The sequence below is a fragment of the Gorilla gorilla genome, chromosome X, assembly GCF_029281585.2.
Source record: "Gorilla gorilla gorilla isolate KB3781 chromosome X, NHGRI_mGorGor1-v2.1_pri, whole genome shotgun sequence".
In the NCBI taxonomy this organism is placed as follows: domain Eukaryota; kingdom Metazoa; phylum Chordata; class Mammalia; order Primates; family Hominidae; genus Gorilla; species Gorilla gorilla.
In genome coordinates, this window is record NC_073247.2 from 107,342,406 (window position 1) to 107,358,077 (window position 15,672).

The window sequence follows — 15,672 nt, forward strand, 5'->3', positions numbered from 1 at the left end:
ATTTCTAATATGTGCATTAAATGATGTAAATTTCCTACTAAGCACTGCTTTTGCTGTATCTCACATATTTTAGGAAGTTCCATTTGAATTTAATTCAAATTGAGTTTTAATTTCTTTTGAGGTTTCTTCTTTGACTTATGTGTTATTTAGAAGTGTGTTGTTTAATTTCCAAATATTTGGGAGTTTTACAGCTATTTTTCTATTAATAATTTCTAGTTTACTTTCATTGTAGCATGAGAACAGACATTATTTATCTTCTTTTTAATTTGTAAGAGTGTGTTTTATGGCCCAGGATTTGATTTATATTGTGTATATTCCATGTGAGTCGGAGAATAATGTACAATTTAATGGTTTTCGCTAAAATAGTGTATAGATTGCAATTATATCGAAATGATTGATGGTGCTATCATGTTCAACTTTGTTCTGATTAATTTCCTGCCCATTGAATCTGTTCATCTCTGATAAAGAGATGTTAAGATTTCCAAATATAATAGTATATTCATCTGTGTCTTCTTACAGTTTTGTCAGTTATTGCATCATGTATTTTGATTATTTATTGTTATGTGTATACACTTTAAGAATTGTTGTGTCTTCGTAGAGACTTACCCTTTTCATTGTTATTTAATGCCCTTCTTTATCCTTGATAACTTTCTTTGCTCTACATTCTGCCCTGCCTAAAATTAATATCGCTGTTTCAGCTTTCTTTTGATTAGTGTTAGCATAGTATATCTTTCTCCATCTCTTTACTTTTAATCTGTATGTGTTTTTATGTTTAAAGTGGGTTTCTTGTAGGCAACAATATAGCTGAGTCTTGTTTTTAATTCATTCTGATAAGGTCTGTCTTTTAATTGGGAGATCATTGGAGTTAAAGGTGATTATTAATATGTTTAGAATATTATCTACCATATTTATTACTATTTTCTATTTTATCTCCTGTTCTTTGTTTCAATATTTTATTTCATACTTTTTCTGCCTTTGATAGTTTTAAGTGAGCATTGTATATGATCTCATTTCTTAACATACCAATTACATTTTTACTTTCATTGTTGTTGTTAATATATTTTTTACTATCATTTACAACTAATCCAAATCCATTTTATTTATTTATTTATTTATTTATTTATTTATTTATTTATTTATTTATATTTTTGTAGAGATGGGGTCTCTCTATGTTGCCCAGGCTGGTTTTGAACTTCTGGCCTCATGTGATCCTCTGCCTCAGCCTCTCAAAATGCTAGGATTACAGGCATAAGCCACTGCACCTGGCCAAGTCCACTTTCAAATAACCCTACTCCACTACACAGGTAGGTTAATTACCTTATAATGACAAAATATTTCTCATTCTTTTATTTCTTATAACATTACCCTCATTTATTTATACACATGCATACATAAGCATATATATATATATATATATATATTTGCTTTGCTTTGTTTTACCCCTTTTAGTATGCCTTGTAATCTTTTGTTGAAAGCAAGACATTATACACTGGGTAAAAGGAACTATTAGTAAATAAGCCATTCATAATGTATGGAAAGATGTGGCGGGGCAAAAGTGATATAGATTGAATATTGTCTCCTCTAAATCGCCTGTTGAATTGTAATCTTCAGTGTTTGATATGGGGCCTGATGTATGGTGATTGAACCATGGGGCAGTTCCCTCATGAATGGCTTCATGCCATCCCCTTGGTGATGAATGAGTTTACATGAGATCTGGTTGTTTAAAATGTGTGGCACCTCCCCCTTCTCTCTTTTTTCTCCCACTCTTGTCATGTAATATGCCCACTCCCTTTTCACCTTCCACCATAATTATAAGCACCCTTGGGCCTTTCCAGAAGCCAAGCTGATGTCAGCACTATGCTTCCTGTACAGCCAGCAGAACCATGAGCTGATCAAACATGTTTTCTTTATAAGCTACCCAGTCTCAGGTGTTTCTTTACAGTAATACAAAAACAGCCTAATACAGAAAATTGGTACCAGGAGTTGCTGTTTAAACAAAAATACCTTAGAATGAGGAAGAGGCTTTGGATCTGGGTAATAGGTCATGGTTTGAAGAGTCTGGAGGGCTAAGAAGAAGACAAAAAGATAAAGGGAAATGTGGAACTTCTTAAAGACTGATTAATTCATTATGACCAAAAGGTTGATAGTGATATAGACAGTGAAGTCCAGGCTGACAAGGTCTCAGATGGAAATAAGGAACTTATTGGAAACTGGAGCAAAGGTCATCTTTGTTATGTATTAGTGAAGTACTTGGCTATATTGTATTCATGCCCTAGGAGTCTATGGAAGTTTAAACTTAAAAGTGATGACTTACGGTATCTGGTGGAAGAAATTTCTAAGGAGCAAAGCATTTAAGATTTTGCCTGGCTGCTTCTAACAACCTACTCTCAGATGCAGGAGCAAATAAATGACTTAAAGTTGGAAGTTCTATTTAAAATGGAAGCAGAGCATAAAACCTTAGGAAATTTGCAGCCTGACCATATGGCAGAGAAAGCAAACACCTTTGCATTGGGGGAGAATCCAAACAGGCTGCAGAGAAACCACTTACAGAGATATTAGTATGACTAAAACGGAGCCAAGCGCTAATAGCCAATAGAATGCAAAAAAGTCCTTGAAGGCATTTCAGAGATCTTTGAGGCAGTCCCTTCTCTTATCACAGGCCCAGAGACCTAGGAGTAAAAAATAGTTTCGTGAGCCAGGCTCAGGCCTATGCTGTTCTGTTCACCCTTGGGACACTGCTCCCAGCATCCAAGCCATTTGTGCTCCAGCCTCAGCTGAAAGGGTCCCAGATAAAGCTTGGGCTGCTGCTTCAGAGGGTGAGGGTGCAAGCTGTAAGACTTAATGGCCTTCCTGTGATGTTAAGCCCGCAGGCTCACTGAATAAAAGAGTGAAGGAGGTTTGGCAGACTCCACCTATCTATCAGAGGATGTATGAGAAAGCCTGGATGCCCAGGCAGAAGACTCCTGCAGGGAAGGAACCCTCACAGAGAACCTCTACTAGGGCAGTGCAGAGGGGAAAGATGGTGTTGAAGGCCCCACACAGAGTCCCCAGTGGGGCACTGCTTTCTGGAGCTGTGAGAAGGAAGTCACAGCCTTCGATATCCCAGAATGGTAGATGCACCAGCAGCTTGGGCTCTGCCTGTGGAAAAGCCACAGGCACTCAAATCCAACCTGTGGGAGCAGCCATGGTGGCCATATCCTGTAAAGCCTCACAGGCAGAGCTCCCCAAGTACTTGAGAGCCAACCCCTTGCTGCTGTGTGCCCTGGATGTGGAACACAGAGTCAAATAAAATTATTTTGGAGATTTAAGATTTAATGACTGCACTGTGGGGTTTCAGACTTGCATGGGGCTTGGAGCCTCTTTCTTTTGACCCATTTCTCCCTTTTGAAATGGGCATGTTTAACCAATGCCTATACCTCTTTGTATCTTGGAAGTAAGTAAGTTGCTTTTGATTTTACAGACTCATAGGTGGAAGGGTGTTGCCTTGTCTCAGATAAGACTTTGGTCTGTGAACTTATGTGTTAATGCTGGGAATAGTTGAGACTTTTGGGGGCCTATTGACAGAGGATGATTGTATTTGGCATTGTGAGGAGAACATGAGATTTGAGGGGCCAGGGGAAACATGATATAGTTTGGATGCTGTTCCCTCCCAATCTCATATTGAATTGTAACCCCCATTGTTGGAGGTTAGGCCTGATAAGAGTTAATTGGGTCATAAGAATGGATCCTTCATGAATGACTTAGTGCCGTCCCCTTGGTGATGAGTAATTTTACATGAGATATGGTCATTTAAAAATATGTGGCACCTCTCCCTTCTCCCTTTTTTGCTCCCATTTTTGCTGTGGAACACTGGCTCCCCCTTCACCTTCTGCCATGATTGCAAGTTTCCTGAAGTCTCACCAGAAGCTAAGAAGATGCCAGTGTAATGCTTCTTGTAGAGCCTGCACAACTGTGAGACAATTAAACCTGTTTTCTTCATAAATTACCCAGTTGCAGATATTTCTTTATAGCAATGCAAAAACGGCCTAAGACAGGAAGCGTTCTACCATCCTATGATTAGGTTAAGTGAGCTTGTGCTCCTAGACTGAACTTTACAAGAGCTTCTCATCACCTCCATCACTCCTGGGTGGGACAGGATGTCTGGAGGGTGCTGGAATTGTGTATTTCTTTCCCCCATGTGGAAGGCAAGGACTAGTTGGAGTTGGGTATGCCTTTTCCTCCAGGTTGGTTAGGCTATGATAAAACTCCAGCCAGTTAGGCTCTTGTAAAATGATTTTTCCTAAAGGGAAGCCATTTTAAGAACAGAATGGTCTGGCATATTTCAAAATTTTTCCCTTTTCTCCTGCTGAAAGCAACAGGGGATTTTTCTATGATATCCTCTGTGGGGACCTGGTCAAACTCCTGTGGGTAAAACTCACATAAATGTAGGGCCCCCCCTATGACTGGATCTTCATGGCATTTTTAACTCAGGGTTATTTATGCTGAGCCTCCAAAAATTTATCAATTACTGTTCAGGCTTTCCTACACCAGCACTAGTTCCCTGGATGTATCTGTTCCAGTAACTGTGATTCTCCGTATCTGCCTGTCTCTCCATTTATAAAGAAAGTATTTTGCCCTGTGACTGCACCTCTTTAACAAATCTAAGAAAAGTTAGTGTTTTTTTTTTTCTTTTTAAGTTTGCTCATCTTTTCACTTGTTAGGATGAAGTGGTGACTTCTAAGCTCCTTACATGCTACACTGAAAATCAAAAGTCTGTAGATTTCTTTGGCATAAATTTTCTATACAGAATACAAAAATTGTATATACATATAAGATTTTAGATGTACAGAAAAGTTGCTAAGTCATAACATAGGGTTCATGTATGCTTCAGACTCAATATTACCTGTTGTTAACATCTTACATTACCATTGTAGATTATCACAACTAGTGAAACATTATTGATGGACTATTATTATATAACGTTTGAGCTTTGTACAAGTGCCCTTTACTTTTACCTAGTGTCCTTTTTATGTTCCTGACTCATCCAAGGGACCACATTACATTTAGTAATCATGTCTTCTTAGGCTTCTTTCTTGCTGGGGAAGTTTATCAGGCTTTCCTCTTTTTTATTTATGACAGCATTAGGGTGTATTTATCACTGATTTTTGTAGAAAGTCCCTCAATTGGGGTTTGTCTAATGTTTTTCTCAATGTATTTTTGGGAAGAATAACACAGAGGTAAAGTGCTATTCTCATCAAATTATATCAAGGATGCATGATATCAGCATGACTTACCACTGACGTTAACCATGATCCCCTCTCTCATGTATTGTTCTTCAAATTTATTGTTAAAAAGTTACTTCCCCTGCAACCCTTTTTTATATTCTATTCTCTGGAAGCAAGACCACATGCAATGGGGGATCGGAGGTTAAGCCCCACCTCTGGAAAGGAGAGTATCTACATAAATTATTTGGAATTTTACTGCTAGGAAGGTTTGCCTGTTCTCCCACATTTATTTATTTATTCATTCATTTATCTACATCAGTATAAACACATAAAGATTTATTCTTTGTGTTACAACCCAATACTATATTATTTATTTTGTGGTAAAAATTGTTACAACTTTGATTATTGGAAGATCTTTCAGGTTAGCTCCTGTGTCCCTTTATAATGCCTCCATCTTTTTATTTTCTGAGTACTACTTTTCTTTCTGACCCTAAAAGATGTTTCAGGCTTATCTTGCTTATTTTATACCGCAGCTGTAATATCAATGATTTCTTCCAAGATTTCTAAATTTTTTTATTGGGAAATGGTACCTAGAAGCCTAGATATGTGTACTGGAGTGATTAATACTACTAGAGTCATTGCTTTCAAGTCTTCTCAGTTGACACAGTTAGAAATATATATGTAAGGATACTAACCCACGTATACACACATATCTACCTTTATTTCCATATTTGTCCATCTGTATCTATTTAAGCTATACACGTTTACACTGATTCTCTTACCATATTGAAGTTTCATATGGTTTTTTCTAGCCTTAACCCTTCGCTTTTCTGGAACTTCTGTCTTCAACCTTGAGAAGTTTAGCTCCCACCATCTATTTCTTATTTACTTACAAGTTCAATCCCAGTACTTACGTAAAGCAATTACAGAATTGTTAAACTATAATTCTGCCAGAAACAACTTTACCAACCAGCCAATAGTGTTTTTGTAAAGTTGTTTTTGTATTTAGCCCTAAAGTTTGCAGTCAAATCACCATTTTTCAGCATTACTCCATTACATATGTCAACTTTTTGTTCCCTCCAACCCCTTCAGTGAGGTCATACTGTTACAATATAGATTTTGTATTTCATCCTTAGATTCCAAATCTACTGGTTGATTTTTTTAAATTTTGCATACATTGAAGTTCAGTCTTTGTTATGTAAAGTTCTGTTCTGTATTTAGACAAATGCATAGCATTATGTACTTACCACTTCAGTGTCACACAGAATAGTTACATTACCCTGACAATTATCCTGTGCATCCCTTTGTTGTCAACCCTGCCCTATGAAAAAAGGGGGGAAACAAAATGTTTTTTCTGACCTCATATTTTTGTCTTTTCTAGAACGTCATATAAATGAAATCATTCAATATGTAGATTTTTAGTCTGTCTGTTTTTTTTTAATTTAGCAAAATGTATTTACATTTCAGTCACATTGTTGCATAAATTAATACTTGGTTCATTTTTATCACGAAATAATATGTTGTTTTATGGATGTAACACAGTTTGCTTTTCCACTCACCTATTAGAAGACCCTTTGTTGGTTCTAATTTTAGGTGATCATGAGTAAAAGTGTTATAAACACTTTCATACAGGTTTTTGTGTGAACACAAGTTTTCAGTTCACTAGGGTAAATATCTAGGGCTGTTATTAACGGGCCCTTTAATAATTCTGTGTTTGTTTGTTTTTACTTTATAAGTAACTACCAAACTGTCTTCAAAGAGGCTGTATTATTTTGCATTCCTATCCATGAATGAAGTATCCTGTTATTTCACAAACTTGCAAGCATTTGGTGTTGTCAGTTTTATTTTTTAATTTGCATTTGCCTAATAACACATGATGTTGAGTGTCTTTTCATATGCTTATCTTCTATCAGTGTATCTTTGGTGAAGTGTATGTTTGGGTTTTTTATCCATCATTTTATTTTTTCCCCTAATTGTTGAGTTTTAAGTGTTCCTTGTATATTCTGGATAAAACTTTGTTTATATCTGATATGTGATTTGAAAACATTTTCTCTTAATCTGTGTCATTCTTGTCATTCTTTTAACAATGTATTTTGCAAAGCAAAAGATTTTAGGTTTGATAAAGTTTAATGTGTTTTTTTTCAGGGATCATGCTTTTGATATTATGTCTAAAAGCTCATTGTCAAACACAAGGTCACGTAGAATTGGTCTTATAATTTCTTCTAAAGGTATTAGACTTTTTCATTTTGACAATTGGGTTAATGATCCATTTTGAGTTAATTCTTATGTAAAGTGTGAGATATAGGTATAGAATTTTTTCATATGGTCATCAGAAAATGTTAGCACATTTGGTAAAAAGGCTATCTTTTTTTATTAAATTTTTAACACTTTTCAAAAATCAGTTCATTGTATGAGTCTATTTCTGGGATCTTTATTCTCTTCTACTGATTTATGTATATTATTTCACCAATACTACACTGTTTTAATTATTGTAGCTTTATAGTAAGTCTTAAAATTGGATAATGTAAGTGAGCAAACTTTTTTCTTATTTTTTTTACAATCTTTTTACTAGCCTGCTGCCTTTGAATTCTCATGAAAAGTTTAGGATTACTTTGTCAATATCTACAAAAAAAGCATGCTAATATTTTGTTAGAAATGTGTGAAATCTGGCTGGGCACAGTGGCTCATGCCTGTAATCCCAGCACTTTGGGAGGCCAAGATGGGTGGATCACCTGAGGCCAGGAGCTCAAGACCAGCCTGGGCAACATGGTGAAACACCGTTTCTACTAAAAATACAAAAATTAGCCAGGCAGGGTGGTGAACGCATGTAATCCCAGCTACTCAGGAGGCTGAGGCATGAGAATCCTTTGAACCCAGGAGGTGGAGGTTGCAGAGAGCCAAGATCACACCACTGCACTCCAGCCTGGGTGATAGAGTGAGACTTCGTCAAAAAAAAAAAAGAAAAGAAAAGAAAAAAGAAAAGTGTGCAATCTGCAAAGAAATTGGGGAGAATTGACTTATTAACCATATAGTTGACAGTCAACTGATCTTTGACAAAGGAGCCAAGAACACACAATGGGAGAAAGAGTCTTTTCTACAAATAGTTTTGGGACAACTGGATGTGACCTGCAGAAAAATGAACTTGAACCATCATCTCACACCATATACAAATATCAACTCAAAATGAATTAAAGACTTAAACATAAGACCAGAAAGTATAAAACTACTGGAAGAAAACATAGAAAAAATTCTCTTTGCATTGCTCTGGGCAATGACTTTTTGGATATGCCACCAAAAGCACAGACAACAAAAGCAAAAATAGACAAAATAGATTGCATCAAACTAAAAAACTTCTTTCTAGCAAAGGAAACAGTCCACAGGGTGAAAAAACAACCTACGTAATGGAAGAAAATATTAACAAACCACACAGTTGATAAGGAAATAATATTCAAAATGAATCCCCTATATGGCAACTCAAACAACTCAATAGCAAGAAAACAAATATTCCAATTAAAAACTAGGTGATAAAACCTAAATAGACATTTCTCAAAAGAATCATATACAAATGGCTAACAGGTGTAAAAGAAAAATAAATATTGTGACCCCCAAATCACTAATCCAAATAGAAAAGTCAATCTGGGAACTGGGTCAGACAAAACTAACTCCTATTTCTTTCCTAAGTAAGATAGCTACAAAGATTAAAATGTTACATACTTACCTCACAATTTGCCCACAGGAAAATTCCTTGTGGGCCTCAAGATCTTTACCTTAAAACAGTTCTGTTGAATTTCACCCTCACAATGTAAATTGATAGCTTATCTTCACAGCTGCAGGACAAAGGACAGAACTCAAAGTCATCCCTCTGCTCACCTGAGAAAAATGCATATCTCATTGCCTTCTCTGCCCTATTGTTTATGTAAAACGCAGTTACACTGAGCCACACTAAGGCATAAGTGACTATTCCTCTACCTCCCTCTCACATAAATTGTGTATTCAGTGAAAGGCTGATCAAAGACTCTAAAGAATGCAACAGTTTTTCTATCTACCTATGACCTGGAAGCCTCCACTTCGAGTTGTTCTACCTTTCCTGATCAAACCAATGTACATCCTATACATATTAACTAATGTCTCATGTCTCTCTAAAATGTATAAAAGCAAGTTGTACCACAGCCACTTTAGGCAATTGTCATCAGCACCTCCTGAAGCTGTGTCATGTATATATCCTTAACCTTGGAAAAATAAACTTTCTAAATTGATAAAGTATGTCTCAGATGCTTTTGGTTTACACAGGTATATGAAAAAATGCTTAATGTCACTACTCACTAGGGAAATGCAAAACATTGAAAAAAAAAACACAGTGTGGTATCACCTAACACCTGTTAGAGTGGCTCTTATTAAAAAGACAAAACATAAATATTATCAAGGGTATGTAGAAAGGGGAACACTTTTACCCTTGGTTGGAATGCAAATTGCTACAACCATTAAGAAAAACAGTATGGAGGTTTCTCAAAAAAAAAAAAGGAGAGAGAAAAGAGAGAGAGAGAACTACCCTACAGTACAGCAATTTCACTCCTCTGGATGCATATATCCAAAGGAAGTGAAATCAGTCTGTTGAAGAGATATTTGCACTCTCGTGTTTATTACAGCATTAGTCACAGTAGCCAAAATGTAGAATCAACTTAAGTGTCCATCAATGGATGAATGGATAAAGAAAATGTGATATACATACATATATATATATGCACATGTATTATATATAATATATATAAGCACATGAGCATATATATTTTATATATATATATACACACACACACACACATGAGCATATATATACAATGGAATATTATTTAGCCTTTGAAAAGAAGGAAATTCTGTCGTTGGTGACACTGTGGATGAACCTGGAGAATACTAGGCTAAGTCACATGAGCCAGGCACAGAAAGACAAATAATGTGTCATCTCACTTATATGTGGAATCTCAAAAAGTTGACCTCGTAGAACCAGACAGCAGATTGATGGTTGCCAGGAGCTGGGGATGGCGGGTAAGGGTGGTTGGGCGATGTTGGTCAAAGGACACAAAGTTTCAGTTAAACAGGAGGAAGAAATTCTGAGATCTGATATATAGCAGAACGACTATAGTTGATAATAATGTATTGCATACTTGAAAATTCCTAAGACAGTAGGTCTTAAATGTTCACATCACAAAACAATGATAACTATGTAAGGCATAGGTATGTTAATTAGCTTGATTTAATCATTTCCCATTGGGTATAGATATCAAAACATCATGTTGTACACCATTTTAAAAAGAAATTCTATTGATTATAAGAGACAGTGTGGTCTATAGCCATACCACCCTGAACGTGCCCAATCTTGTCTGATCTTGGAAGTGAAGCAGGGTTGGACCTGGTTGTTACTTGAATGGGAGAAGTGTTCACATGCTAACGTATAAAAAAGACCTACATGCCAAGAACACAGGAGAATTCACTGGCTAGACTGTGGGGAGTGTGAGAACCAAGGCAGCTTCACAGTTATGGCTGCATTCTCTCCTCTGCCCTCCTATACTCTCGTTTCTTGCCCTCCTCTTTCCTTCCCACCCCTTTTTCTCCTCTGGCTTTCTTGTTAACTTTCTTCCCTCCGATTGGCTTTTTGTGCATATCCCACCTTCTTTCCCTCATTTTTTGTTTGCATTTGTATATGCTTCATCTTCACCCTGGATTGTTAACCCTCCTCTTCTTAGCTTGGATAGATTCTGTCTGCTTTTTTTAGAGTCTTCTCAGGTGCAGCCTTTTCCAGGTAGTTTCTTTTGATCCTCCAAGGCTGAGAGAAGTGACCAACCTGTGAGCTCTCATGATAGCTAGTTCTAACCATTCCATCTTAAGTCTTTTCATTCTGTGTTATAATTGCCTGGCTATTTGTCTCTTTTCTCCACTGCACTGTGAGCCCCTTAAAGGCAGGGATTCTTCCTTGTACCTCCAGTGCTTTACACAGAGCATGGAAAAAAATGGAAAAAATATAGACTTTTCCATTCCATCAACATGGTATATTTTCTATTTCTTTTGATTTTTAAAATGATTTTCCTTCAGTGTTTTTTTACTTTTTCACATACAGATCCTGCACATTTATGTTAGGTATATGTGTAAGTACTTTTTAAACTTTTTTTCAACGCTATTGAAGATGATGTGTCTTCTTTCATTATTTTGGATTCAAATTTTTCATGGTTAGCATATAGGAAATCAATTGACTTTTAAAATATTGACCTTGCTTCCTACAACCATGTTAATCTCTTTTTAAAAGTTATTTCCAGGAGTGTTTTATAGATAGTTTAAAAGTTTCCACATAAATCATGTTGTCTATGAATGAAGGAAGTTCTATTTCTTCTTTGCCAATCTGTATGCCTGCTAGATATTTTTTCTCTTATTTATCTAGATTGGACTTCCAGTACAAGATTGAGTAGTAGTGGTGAGATAAAGCATCCCTGCCTCAGTCTCTCACTCATCTTTTATTAGATTAAGGAAGCTCCCATGTATCCCTAGTTTTCGGAAAAGTAAGTTTTCTTCTTGTTGTTGTTGTTTACTTTGTTTTATTTTTCCTTAAAATGAATGTGTATTCACTCATCCAGTATTATAACTATGTTTTTTTTTAATTAAGCTACTTTCAATAGATATATTGAGAAGGGTTTAGGATATTTAAAACTTTCTTAAATTTATTCTTAAAGGTGCTTTTAGAATTTCACAAAAACTTTTGTAGTTCCCTAGTTATTATATATGCCAAAAATTTGCTTTTTAATATTCTATTTAAAAAATTCAATTAATAAAAATGAATAAGCTTGTTCTTTGAAGAAATTTTCTTCCGGTAACATACTTAGGTGCTTATTTTATGTCTCCTATAAAAGAAGTTGTGATAGCAGTTGAAAGCACGTTATGCCAAATATACATTTTTGAGAGCTACTATTTTATACGTGTTATAAAGCTATTCTCTTTGAGCACAAATAAACGAAGTGAGTAGCGTAAGTATTCAGATTCAATCTATTTTACTAATTAAGAATTGTAACAGCTGCCTCACACAAATATGACTAGATTACTTGTTTTCCTTCAGAAATGAAGAATTTAAGTAGCTTTCATCAGAATAATGAAATAGAAACCCAAGAGCTAGTTCCCACAGATACTAGGGTTCATAGAATAAGAGTTAGCTTTACCTCCACAGTCTCCACAGGAATAACACAGAACAAAACTCACTACCATTCATTGGCTAACTGAATATTATTTTTAAAGTTAAATTTAATTAAACCTGTAACACATATATATGACCCTCATGCACTCAAAAATGTGTGTACAACTTTTGACTCTGTAAAAACTTAACTACTAATAGCGTATTACTGACCAGCAGCCTTAGAAATAATATAGTTAATTAATATATACTTTGTATGTTATATGAATTAAATACTGTTATTCTTAAAGTAAGCTAGAGAGAGGAAAATGTTATTAAGAAAATCATAAGGGGCTTAAGATGGTAGCTCTGGATTGGGGTGGCTAGTGACTGGGGAGGCACTGAGGAGGCGTGGGACCATGGTGGCAGCCAAGAAGTGGAGTCCAGAGAATGGAGAAGAGGAGGAATTGAAGGCAGAGATGTTGATTCCAGTAGAATTGTCAGGATTTTCTCAAAATGTGAAAATAGATGCAAGATTTGGAGAATTTACAACGAGAGGCCCATTCTGCAAGTGGACAGCTATCTCTTTGCTGGGGAGTACAAAGACACTCTTGGGACCTATGATATATTTGAAGAAAATGTTGAAAATGTAGATGCAGAAGGCAATAATAAAACAGTGCTAAAATATAAATGCCATACAATGAAGAAGCTCAGCATGGTAACTCTTCTGACAGAAAAGAAGGAAGGAGAAGAAAATATAGGTGGGATGGAATGGCTGATAATCAGGAAAATGATTTCTCCTATAGACCCAAAATGATTTGTAGCCTTCTACATAAAAATGAAGATGAAGAAGTAGGTAGCTTCAACTCCAGATAAACTTTTGGAGGTGGAAGAGCAAGAGATTAAAGTGGAAGAGCAAGAGATTAAAGTGGAAGAGCAAGAGATTCAAATGGAAGTTAGTTCAAACCTGAGTTATGGACAGGAGAAACCACTGCACTTGGAAATAGAGGTTTCTGGTTATGTTACTGATATCTCTTCTAAAACAGAAGGTTCTGTTTTTATGGAAACTTAAAATGCTGCCTTACAAACCACTCCTAGATAAAATGGTTCCCATAATAACTAGTCATGATATTTTTGAAGTTTTTATATAAAAATAATTGGCTTTGTAGCTTTCAATTGTTACTATTTTGTCATTTTTGTTGGCTAAACACACATTTCCAGTTATAGCACAACTTAATATACCAGAATCATTCAGGATCAGACATGAATTGAACTTTAAAAAATATAGTTTAAATGACTTTAGGGACCCTTCTTTGATAACTCCTTTAAATTTGAGGTTTTATTAAGGTAAATGTGTATATTTTCTATTGTAAATGTTACAAATTACCACAAAGTCAGTATCTTAAAACAGCACAAATATATTGTCTTAGAGTTTTATAGGTCAGATATCTGACATGAGTCTCATCTGAGCTAAAATAAAAGTATTGTCAGGACTGCTTTCCTTTTTGGAGGCTCTGGCGGTAGGGGTAGAAGGATGAATCCATTTTCTTGCTTATCAGTTGTTGGAAGAATTCAATTATTTGCAGTTGAAGGATCAAGGTCCCACTTCCTTGCTGTCTGTCAGCTGAGGGCCATTTCTAGTTTACAGAGGCGGTCCACATTTCTTGGCTTATAGCCCCCTTGTTTTCAGAGCCAGCAATAGTAGGTCAAGTCCCTCTCACATTTTGAATCTTTCCTGTTGCTTCATCCATCATCCATCTCTCTGACCTACCCCTGTCTTCCACTTCCACTTTTAAAGGTCCATTTGATTACATTGGGCCTACTCAGATAATCTCCCTATTTTAAGATCTGTAACCTTAATTCCATCTACAAAGTCCCTTTGGCATTTAACTTAACATACGCAGGCATAAAACCAGGGATTAGGGCGTGGAAATATTTGGGGTGCCATTTTTCAGTCTACCACAATAAGTATCGTATCTAGGAACAAAAAATAATTTTGAAGTGCTTAAAGATAAAGATACAATTCCCAATATGTCCGTTGTGATTTCACTCCTTTCCCACTTAATGAAGATTATTGAAACTAAACTGTAATAGTTATTTTATTACGGCAGCAACCTAAATCTGTGCTAATTTGTATTTTTAAGTAAATTATTCACAAACTGTGATGCTTTGTAATAGATTAGGTTTATGAAATTTCCAATACGCAATTGTTTCTGACTAAGAAAACCAGCAATTTCATACAGTTTAACCTAGAACTAATAAGTTAAAATGCATCTCATATCAATTACATCTCATAATTGATGGCGATATAACTGTTCTTGCAGTTTAGAGAACTAATGTTCTAGGATGATAATTTCTTATTTGAAAAGTTTTACTATTTAATTGTAAAATAACTTACCTTGATGAAAAGCATTTTCAAATCATAAGCACATGTATCTTCCCAGTTTTTATGACTTTTTTAGTCTCAGCTTTTTAATAAAAAGCTCATTTTTCCCACCATGTATATGCGTAGGAGAGATTTCTAATTGCCGGACCCAATATCTGTTCTTCCTTTATCTCTTTGTAACAGAATCTGTGAATTTATTCAGGTCAGCAATATATACCCGACTTTTCTTGCAAGTACCTGTGACCATATGACTAAGTTCTGGCCACTGGCAGGGACTTAGAAGTGTTGAGTGATGCTTTTGGGAAGTTTTCTACACATTCTCTTTGTTCCTCATGGGACATGAATATGGTGGCTAGAGCTCTAGCAGGATTCTTGGGCTTTAAAGAAACCTTGGAAACGGAAGCCATGAGTGGCAGAGCAACAAGATAGAAGATTGGGTCCTGATACTGTGAGACAGCTCTGGACTGCTATTAGTAAAGGTACGATAATGAGGTATGATTGATATGCAAAAACTGCACATATTTATCATATACAACTTCATGTGTTTAGACATACAAACACCAGTAATAACCTCACCATAACCAAGGTAATAGACATATCTAACACCTCCCAAAATGTCCTCATGTACCTTTGTTTTTATTCTTTTTTATTTTTTGTTTGTCTTTTTTTGTGGTAAGAATATTTGACACAATATCTACCATCTGAATACATTTAAGTTCTAGAAACCTGCCATGCACCATAGTGTCTATATTAGCAATAAGATATTATGTACTGTATAAATTCTTCAAAGAGAATATCCAGACCAAAAGAGAATATCCAGACCCTTTCACTTTATCCCTGGTTAAAATGACCTTGAGTTTACCTTTCAGCACTATTTCTCTAGACTCCTGCTAGGCAAAATAATAATGAAATGTCAGCTGTGATACCAGGCAATA

The 15,672-nt window shown here is 35.7% G+C and overlaps 1 pseudogene; it reads left to right on the top strand.

The window, feature by feature from the left end:
* The first annotated feature begins 12,770 nt into the window (after positions 1-12,770).
* On the top strand, positions 12,771-13,423 carry LOC101150991 (general transcription factor 3C polypeptide 6-like; annotated as a pseudogene).
* Positions 13,424-15,672: the final 2,249 nt, after the last annotated feature.